The 9,414-nt window shown below is 35.8% G+C and overlaps 1 pseudogene; it reads left to right on the top strand.

The window, feature by feature from the left end:
• The first annotated feature begins 2,157 nt into the window (after window positions 1–2,157).
• On the top strand, window positions 2,158–4,720 carry LOC118615093 (annotated as a pseudogene).
• Window positions 4,721–9,414: the final 4,694 nt, after the last annotated feature.

Below are 9,414 nucleotides of genomic sequence, written 5' to 3'. Positions count from 1 at the left end.
CTAACAGAGTCCTATGCACAAAGAAATAGCTCAAAAACATTTTCTACTTGCTTTTCTTATTTCACAGAATAATAATTTGGTGAAATGAAAAAGAACACTACCTTGTCTTAAATCCTGGCTTTGACACTTAAATTCTATATAATGGTGAGTGATTAATTTAATCTTATGTCTCAGTTGTCTCAGTTTTTCCATCTACGAAATTACAATAAGTGTCTAACTTGATTAATTATAATAAAGATTAGAAATCGGCCTGTAAAACACATAATCCATGGCAGTTATTTGGGATACGGCATGTACTTTCATTAATGATAAAAGCAATGTGGCAGGCAATTAAAAAACAAAGCTTAGAATTTTCGTTTTAAAAATAAAGGGGAAGGGGGAATGGAAATTTTTAATGGTTATAAAAGTTATTTTGAATTCCAGTTATTTTATCACAGTGTCATAGCTAAGTCTTCCCTATCAGTGGAATTCTATTGCAGGGAGAATACACGGCAAAAACAGAAAGTGTGAGACACATCCTCTTCCCAATCTTAGTGCTTATTTTATAAAATTTCTGGCACCTTACACTGGAAAACAGACAAACAGCATCAAGATGCAATGTATTGAAAGTCAATACTTAATCTCAAATACGGCAAAGTTAAAAAGACTCTAAGTCATTGTTTCAGTTTGAAATTAAGTAGAAAACTTTAGAAGCTACTTTTATTGTTACTCATTTCATACTTTGTATCAGTTAACCAGAGAAAATAATGTAAAATGTTGTATGTTGCTTGATTTTTCCTTCTCTAAAGACTACTGAAGTAATTCTCTTTGTAAAGGTTTTTTTGAAACTTCTAACAATCTGTAAGGTTTAACCAAAGAAATGGCATAATAGGTGAAAAGCACTATCTAAACTTCGTGAGCTTCATTAAAGCAGAGATTCCTTTACTACGACCATCTTTGACTGAGAAATATTTACTTTAAATAAATATATTCTAAATAGAGCAAGTCAACATATGTATCAGAATAAAATAAAAAGTTGCACATTCTTGGGCTTCCCCCTTGGCAGTTATAGTTTTGGCTTTGCCCTCTGTGGGTGATGGAATAATTTCAAGTCTTTACAGAGGTTAACAAACAAAAGTCTGAAAGGTTATTTCACATGTACTGAGGAAATTATGTGTATCATCAAAGTCTAGCCAGGACACAAAAACCACCTGAGTAGTTAAAGAGACTTTAATGCAGAAAATTGATTCTGTGGGTGATGAAAAAGCCGGGACACCAAACAGTGGACATTGGGGGCAATCCAAAGATTAACAACAGCAGGAAGCCACCCTCACCAATGATTGAAGGGAAAAAAGATGAAGGTAGCATTCCCAGCACTAGTAGAAGCTGGAACCATAGCTGGCCCACCTGCCAAGAGCTGTATTCATGAAACTGCTGGCAGGGAAGGAAGAAGAGAGAAACCCGGGCATATTCCTCCCCATCACCCTCTCCACAATGCAGTCTGAAATCAGCTAAGAATGGGAACCACAGCTATGGAAATCAGTGACTCCCAATAGCGCTGAGCAAGGGAAAGGAAAGGAAGGGGTCTGAGGGCAAACAGATCCAAAATGCACATATCATGTAATCGCCTACTACGGTGGGGAAGGTGGGAAGGAGTAGGGGAGGGGTTGGTGGTGAAGAAAGGAACTTGGAATGAGTCTGGCCATTTACATTTTGGGGTCTAGAAGATATGAAATAGACCCCAAAATGTAAATGGCCAGACTCATTCCAAGTTCCTTTCTTCACCACCAACCCCTCCCCATGTTTTGGGAACGAGATGAGCTATTCTTCCTCTTGATTTTGTATTACATACTAGGCTTATCAATGCCATAATACTCTTACTTTTAGAGGGCAGGGACCATGATCTTACCCTGTCTCATCACAAATTTTTAGTATCCAGTATGATATCACAATGTTCTTAGTGGTTTGTACACACACACACACACACACACACACACACACACACTTTGACAGAAACTTGATAGAACATAAAATGTGATGGCTACACGAATCGGCTATGTAAGCTGTGAAACGTAAGTTGCGATCCCAACCTCCTGTGAGGTATAAAATTCAAATCTATTCATCAAGACACTTTTAACACAATGAAAAATTTGACATCTCAATGGAAGATCTATTATAATGAGGTCAGAATTTGCTTTCCAAGCTATTTTGTCAAGAGTCCACACCTCAGCTACTGATGGAATTGCTGAGGCCAAGAGAAACAGGCTGGACAGTGTGACTCCAGCAGACCGTGGAGATGAGTGGAGGAGGGATCATTATGTCCTCTTGGAACTGACATCTGGTTCCTATTCACTGAAGTTAGGAACTGACTCCTGTCTGGTGTGCAGAACCATCAAGAGTATAGGTATCCCCTGCTTTCTGAAAGTTTCCATTATGCCACTTTGCTTTTACGAAAGGCCTACATTAGTACATGTTTTTGCTAACTGAAAGAAATCTGAAGAGGATTTCATTTTTGTGAAAAAAGATGAAAACAGCATTCACCATTTGTTTTGCAGCAAGTCATTGTAAAGGTAGCGCGCACCCTGAGCAGCGAAATTGGCACCGCCAAACTCTTTCCCTGGGAAACACACTCAGCATCTCAGCATCAAGCTGCCATGGCTTTGAACCATGACTGTGAGTGTCTGTGCTTTATCTCAATTTATTTTGTGTATCTGTTAGCAAGATGTATCCTAAGTATCAGAAAAGCCTACAAGAGACTGTAAGGATGTTATGCTTAGTGTAAAACTGGACATAAAATTGAATGTATTTGGTATGATTTTGGTAAGTTAGTCTTTGAGTCTGGGAATGCTCAGAATTTTTTTCCATATATATTAATGGCAATTGCTTCTTCATTTTATGCCATTTCAGCTTACAAAAGAGTTCATATGAACACACTCTTTACGAAGAGTGAGGGAAACCTGTACATGATTACCCTTCATCTGATCTTGACAAGAGAATTTTGGTGAGAGAGAGAGAGAAATAGGAGGGAGGGATGGAATGGGGGAGGGAGGGAGGAAGTTGGGGGAGGGAGAGAAAGAGAGAGAGGGAGATTGAGAGGGAGAGACTGATTGGGGTGCATCTGGGTTAACTTTCCCAAATAGTGAATTGGCAGACAGCCTGAAAATGATATAAATTCTGCTTCATTAAAATTAAAATCCTGCTCTTTTTTTTCTACTTAGCTGGTTTTTGAAAAATAAATTTTGACGGTTGTATGGCTCATGTAAAAAGGCGATATATAGTAAACTTGCACAGAAATCCCCATAGACAGAACTGGGGATAACCATGTAAGGAGACAGGTAGTCTGGAGAAACAGCTACAGCAAGTGTCGGCCCTCTCCAGAGAACCCACATATTCACAAACACTGTTCTATTAAAAGGTCAAGAAAAGAGGCTTGCTGAGAACCACTTTTTTTAAAAAAAAAAGGGTAAATAAGGAAGTTTATTTACATATTAAGTAATTAAGGAAACGTTTTACAGTATTGCTTTCATGAGCTAAAAACTGGCACGTGATGTTTTATCTGTATAAACACTTTGTTGTCCAACTATGAACTTAGAAGTCAGGCAACAATTTGCAAGAAAAATAACAATGAAATATTTTCTCTATCAACTTTGAAAAAAGCCAAAGGAGTAATAATATCATGGCATTTTGTTTTGTTTTGTTTTTGGCACCAAATGTTTTTTTGAATAACTGTCTTTAGAAAGAGCCTAAATGTAAAATAAAAAGAATAAAAACTCAAAATTGAGTTATGAGTCTTTCAAGTCAATATGTCCAGTAGTAGTTTGGGATGATGTGAGACAGAAAAGTTAGGAAGGAGGGCTCATAAGAGAAAGGTAAGATGAGTTCATTTTCTATATGCAAGTAAAAGATGTCCAACTTATACTCAGAAATATAAGATTAGCTCTCTGTTTCTGGTGACATCTCAGAGGAAAAGCAGCTGCTTCTGGATGCAGATGAATATCTTCTTTCCAGTCATTAGCTGCCAAAAACTCACTGAAATGGATGATAACAAAAACTTCATACCTTCGGTTAAGATGTGTATGGCCACAGAAGTTGCTGCTGATGTTCTGAGTGAGAAGGAGAAGGGTTATGTGTTCAGAGTAAGTGGTGGGAATGACGTTTCCCTATGACCCAGTGCATTTTGACCCAAGGTCATGTGCATCTGCTACTGAATAGGGGGCCTTCCTGTGACAGACCAAAGATAATTAGAGAAGGAAGGTGAAAATCTGTTCAGGTTTGTATTGTAGACACTAATTTGAATGTTCTTAACTAGGCTATTATAAGAAAGGGAAGGAGGCTATTCCTAGAATAACTTATACTGCTGTGCTTCATTGCCTAGTCCCAAAAAAGCTTGCAGAACCTGCAAAGTTTTCAATCTCTCTAAAAAGACAATGTCCACAAATATGCTATGAGAAAGTCCCTGTACAAAAAAAGGTAAGAAACCCAGAACTAGAGGCCCAAGATTCAAGGTCCTGTTATTCCATGTGTTCTAAAACACAAAACATTGTATTGCTTTGTATTGCTCTATAGAAACAGCTTACTAAGAAAAATAAGTAAGAGACTGCAGAATATGAAAAACTTTTGACCAAGAGAATGGGAGACCAAAGAGAAATGCCAAAAGTACTTCCAAAGACTGAGGCTGTCCTCTCTGAGAGCTTCTATCCTCAATCTGAGTCTAGTCAAAACTAAGATTTTTTCAGAGTAACATATAAGAGCACATATTTTTTAAAAAGATATGGGATTGAAGATTGGATGAAAGTTGGGGTTGGAAATGCAATTTTTTTGCAAACGCAGACACCATAGATAAAACTAGAAGAAAAATAATGGAAAAAGGGGGTTTGTAACACATGTAAGAGACAGAAGATTGTTTTTTGTTAAATTTCTATTAATTAACAAGAAAGAAGCAAAGACTGTGAGCAACTTCACAGAGGAGAAAATAAAAATAGCCCATAAACATGTGGAAAGATGCCCATTCCATTAATTGCCAAGGAAATGAATCTTAAAAGCATAATATATATTTTATAACTTTCAGGTTAGCAAAAGAAAAAAAAATTAATTTGATAACATCAAACTATTACACAAACAAGATCAAGTGGCCACATATCGCACATGCCAGGCTTGCTCGATTAGCAATTTCTAGGTAATATTCAAGGGGACAGGAGAAGTAGCAGTAGCTACACAACAATCTAGCAGAGCCTATCTTCCAGGTCTCTCCCAGATTCTTGGGGTAGGTTGTTTTCATGTTGCAGGATTAGAGAGAGGCCAACCCCTTCCCTGAGGGGATTAAGAGCCAGGATTTAATAACAACATGATATGTAGAACCTTTGCTACAGTTCTAAGATGCTAGTTTGGTGTTCACAATTGGGAAGACTGCCAGCCCCATTCTTGGGCATTGGGTAGGTGAGCTTTAAGTCTTACACCTGTAGCTGTATATTGTGGCAAGTTAGCAAAGAATTTACCCCATTGTCTTCATAGATAAGGAAGCACTGGCCCCTCAACTGGCATGATGGGGTGAGGAACTGGGGTCCAAGCCTTGAAATGGATAAGTATTGATGGTCTTAAAAATAACTGTGGCCAGTTTCCATTTTTGCAGGGGTCCACCTCCCTCTTTGGGAAGCCAGACAACAGGAAATCAGTCTTGGACAAGTTAACCCTTACCTCTCACAAGGGTTAACAAGAGTGTGGGGAAATGATCCTCCCACACAACACCTACAGAGGTTTTACATTTTATAGCTGTTCTGAAGGACAGGTGTCCTACCCCCTCTTTTCCAACAATGCCCCAAATTGATTACAAGACCCCAAAAAAGAACTGGTTACAGGTTTCCAATCTTTCCAAAGATCCTCGTGCCAAAAGCATAATCGAAAAAGCTGTAGAATTACTGTGATCCGAATGGAGTGTGTGGCTTGAACATTTCAGTACCAAGCAATGGAGACAGATGACCAATGTCCGCAGCATCTCCAGAGTACCTTGAAACTTGTTTATAATAGCACGTCCCTGGTGCAACCTTGGGGAGGAAGAGCTTTGAGAATGACAGTTGAGTTGCCCACCAGCCCAATGGAAAGGAGAATAGTTGAAAATTCATTTGCTCTAAATAAAATTAAAAATTGCTATATTTCTTGCAAAAAAAATATAATTTACAAAGTTTAATTTATTTCAGGCAAATTTTACTTTATCTTTTAACATATACTATATTCTAGAGGAATGAATATGGTTTTAAAAGTTCTGAGATTTGTTAATGTTTCATAGTGTTTCTGAGCATTCGAAGTAAAACCAACCAAGTTTCAGATTACTTTGTGGTAAGTGCCTGAGCCATGATTTGTAATCTCTTTATGTCATAGTTTCTACTGTATAAAAAAGTATAAAATAGAGATTGTTATTAAACATCAGGATTAATGAGACGATGTTTATAAAGTACATAGTACAGTGATCACAATCAGTGGTATTTAAAGGATAATGTTCACATTATAGGAAACTGAGGAAATAAGGGAAAGAAAAAAAGATTACCTATAATATGATCACCCTAGCACAAGTGCCATTATTTTGGATACTTTCCTCTTGAGGTATATTTTTTGACTTTGAGGATTGTTCTGTTATAATCAATGTATCATCTTTGTGAGGGCAGAAAGTATGAAGCATGAGTTTCAGTATCTAACAGAGTCCATGATAAAAAATTATTAATGAGTCAGCCAATAAGTTGGAGTTAATTTTTGTCTTTTCCATATTTTTGTCTGGTAATAAAATACGAGCTCTCAAATAGCCAGGAATGTTCTCTTATAAACATTTTTGATATAGTTTTTTCAACAAATAATGAAGATATTTAGTTTTATAGTATTTAAAAATATTTCAAAAGTATGATTAGGCAGCCTCAAATATGTAAGGAATATTTGACTTCATTTTAAGCACTCCACCTTTATGCATTTCATTATTAATACATGTAAATAAAGGTAAGTTTTAAAGAGTGCTATTATATTCTAAGAATTCAATTGCATCATATACTTAAAAGGTCTGTTCCTCTTTTTCTTAGTTTCTTTAAAAAAAAAATGGTAATGTGAATGGAATGGCTTAAGGCTCTTGAAACCTGTGTTTTTTTCTCCAAGGATTTCCTCGTAGTTTCTCAAATCCTGATGAAGTATTGCTTTAGCAAAAGGCAGATCATTGCTGGACATTATGCTCATTTTGTACTTTCCTTGGTGGCATTCATTTCCTTTCTGTCATTAGTAAGAGAATGACTCAAAAGCAGCTCAGGTAGCCCATCCTCCAGCTCAGTGTGCATTTACAACTTCAGTGATGAGAACAAGAGAAAGCTGACTAATTTAAAAACACATAAACTGAATCTAGGGGAATTAGAATAATCTCTAGAAGGCATGCTGAACCTCAGAGAGGAATAAAAGCTTGCTAGTGACCCATCTCTTGCTGCTCTTTCCCATCTGCCCACACATTCCCTGACTAAATCTTCCAGCAGCGACTAGTCAGGCCTCCTTTTTCTTCCTCTGGTTTAATGATAACATTGTGCCCCAGTGAGATTCATTTTCCCTCATGTTCTTAAAGTAAGCCTCAGTAATATCACAGACAAAACCAACATAAACAGTCATCCTTGATCCATGAATTAGTCCCTTTCCTTTTTGATACCTTAATATATTTGGCCATTTTACCTACAATCAGCAGCTTTAATGGCAGATTCTTGTGGAAAATATACAAATTAAATTTTGGTTTTGGATTTTATTATTGAATCCTGATTGAATAAAAATCTAAAGTTTTATGTACTTAGAAAAAGCAATATTAGAATTTCATTTTGCAGAATATATCTAAGTAATATCTGAAGTAAGTTTACATAAATTGGCTCATTTCAGAAATACTAAAAAAGCAAAGTCTATATAAAAAGAAAAAATTTAAGTAAGTAGAAGCTGTTTTTAGGTAATCTATAATAAATAATAACTGAGAAGAAATAATGAACTTACCTTTTAAACCATTTTTATTTAAAATAAGGAATTTACCAAACTTCTTTCTACCCCCACATTGCCCTTCATCATCTTTATTAATATAATCTGAATGTTTAGTTTCACCTACTTGATACTAAAATATTTTGAACATTTGGTACTTTCTCTTAAAATGCTTTTGACATTTACGTAGAACAATATAATTACATGGACCATTTTTCAACTGAAATGAGATGTTTAACTAAAAACAATGCTCATCACCTGTCCTGTTACCCTAAGATGACTTCATCCTTCAGTTCTTAAGTCTGATTCCTTATTCAACTGTTATGAATTTTCTCTTCAAGTATTTTTTGTTTTAGTAAGGTTATTTAAATTGATAGGCTTTCTTTGATATATCTCTGGTATACTTCTTAATTTTGTGCACAGCAGTATGATACACACAGTCAGTGGTTTTATAGCAAGCAGGTTTTTCACTGTAATGAAAAGCCCTTGGGAGGTGCGGGTGATACATAGGTTTTGTAAACTACAGGAAAAGATAAAGGTAAGTTCTCACACTTAATTAGCTTAGCAGATATTTAAAAAGCTATTTTGTCTTGGAATTTCTAGGCTTTGAGAGATACTTAACAGCTGAATGAATAAGTACCTAACAAATATGCAACAAATGGATTAGAAAACAGAAAGATTAGAAGAAAGAGGATCAGTTAGGTGATAGTCCCTAAAAGATTATGCAGAAAAATGGAAATGTAGACCTTGATCCATTTCTAATAAGTCTTTCTAAAATTTTCGATTTAAAATGTTGTTCACTCTATCAGAGACTTATAAGAAATCAGGATATATCAGAAACTGAAGAGAGCAAATAGATTTCCCTGCCTCACATGACCATTGACCACACCTCTGGAGAAATGGTTTGTGTAGATTTTCTAAGTTATGTGAGTTGATAAGACTCTTAGTTAGAAACATTTTATAATTTTAGACAATGAAACTAGGACAAACTCTCCTATGATTAGATTTTTCTGCTGCACTGGATCTCCTGGGAAATTAATATTGACTGTGTCATCTTTCTAATTAAAATTTTCAGGAAGCCTTATCTAGTAATCCAAGCATTGTTGCCAGTACAGACTGTTCACTCAGGTATTTTAGGCCTTCAGGTAGATTCCAGATGACCCTATTATTTAGTCAGTATATCTATACTAAACAAATTAATTGCTGCTTTCTTCTTTGTAAATATAATCATGGACCAAAGACATATAGAAAAATTAAGCTTTTAAATATAAAGAAACAGAATTGCTAAGAAGTTCATTTTTGTCCAATCACTTAAGTAAACTTCCAGATAGATATAAACATAATTATGATGGCATCTTGGATTTATAGGATTGGATTTATAAATTAAAAATCTTCATATTTCTATGAAGAACTCAGAGATAATGAATAGTGCAGACAACATTAGACTGACGTAAAATC

This window comes from Rousettus aegyptiacus, unplaced genomic scaffold, assembly GCF_014176215.1.
Source record: "Rousettus aegyptiacus isolate mRouAeg1 unplaced genomic scaffold, mRouAeg1.p scaffold_m13_p_3, whole genome shotgun sequence".
NCBI classification, from domain to species: Eukaryota; Metazoa; Chordata; class Mammalia; order Chiroptera; family Pteropodidae; genus Rousettus; species Rousettus aegyptiacus.
This window is presented reverse-complemented; position numbering and strand designations above follow the sequence as displayed.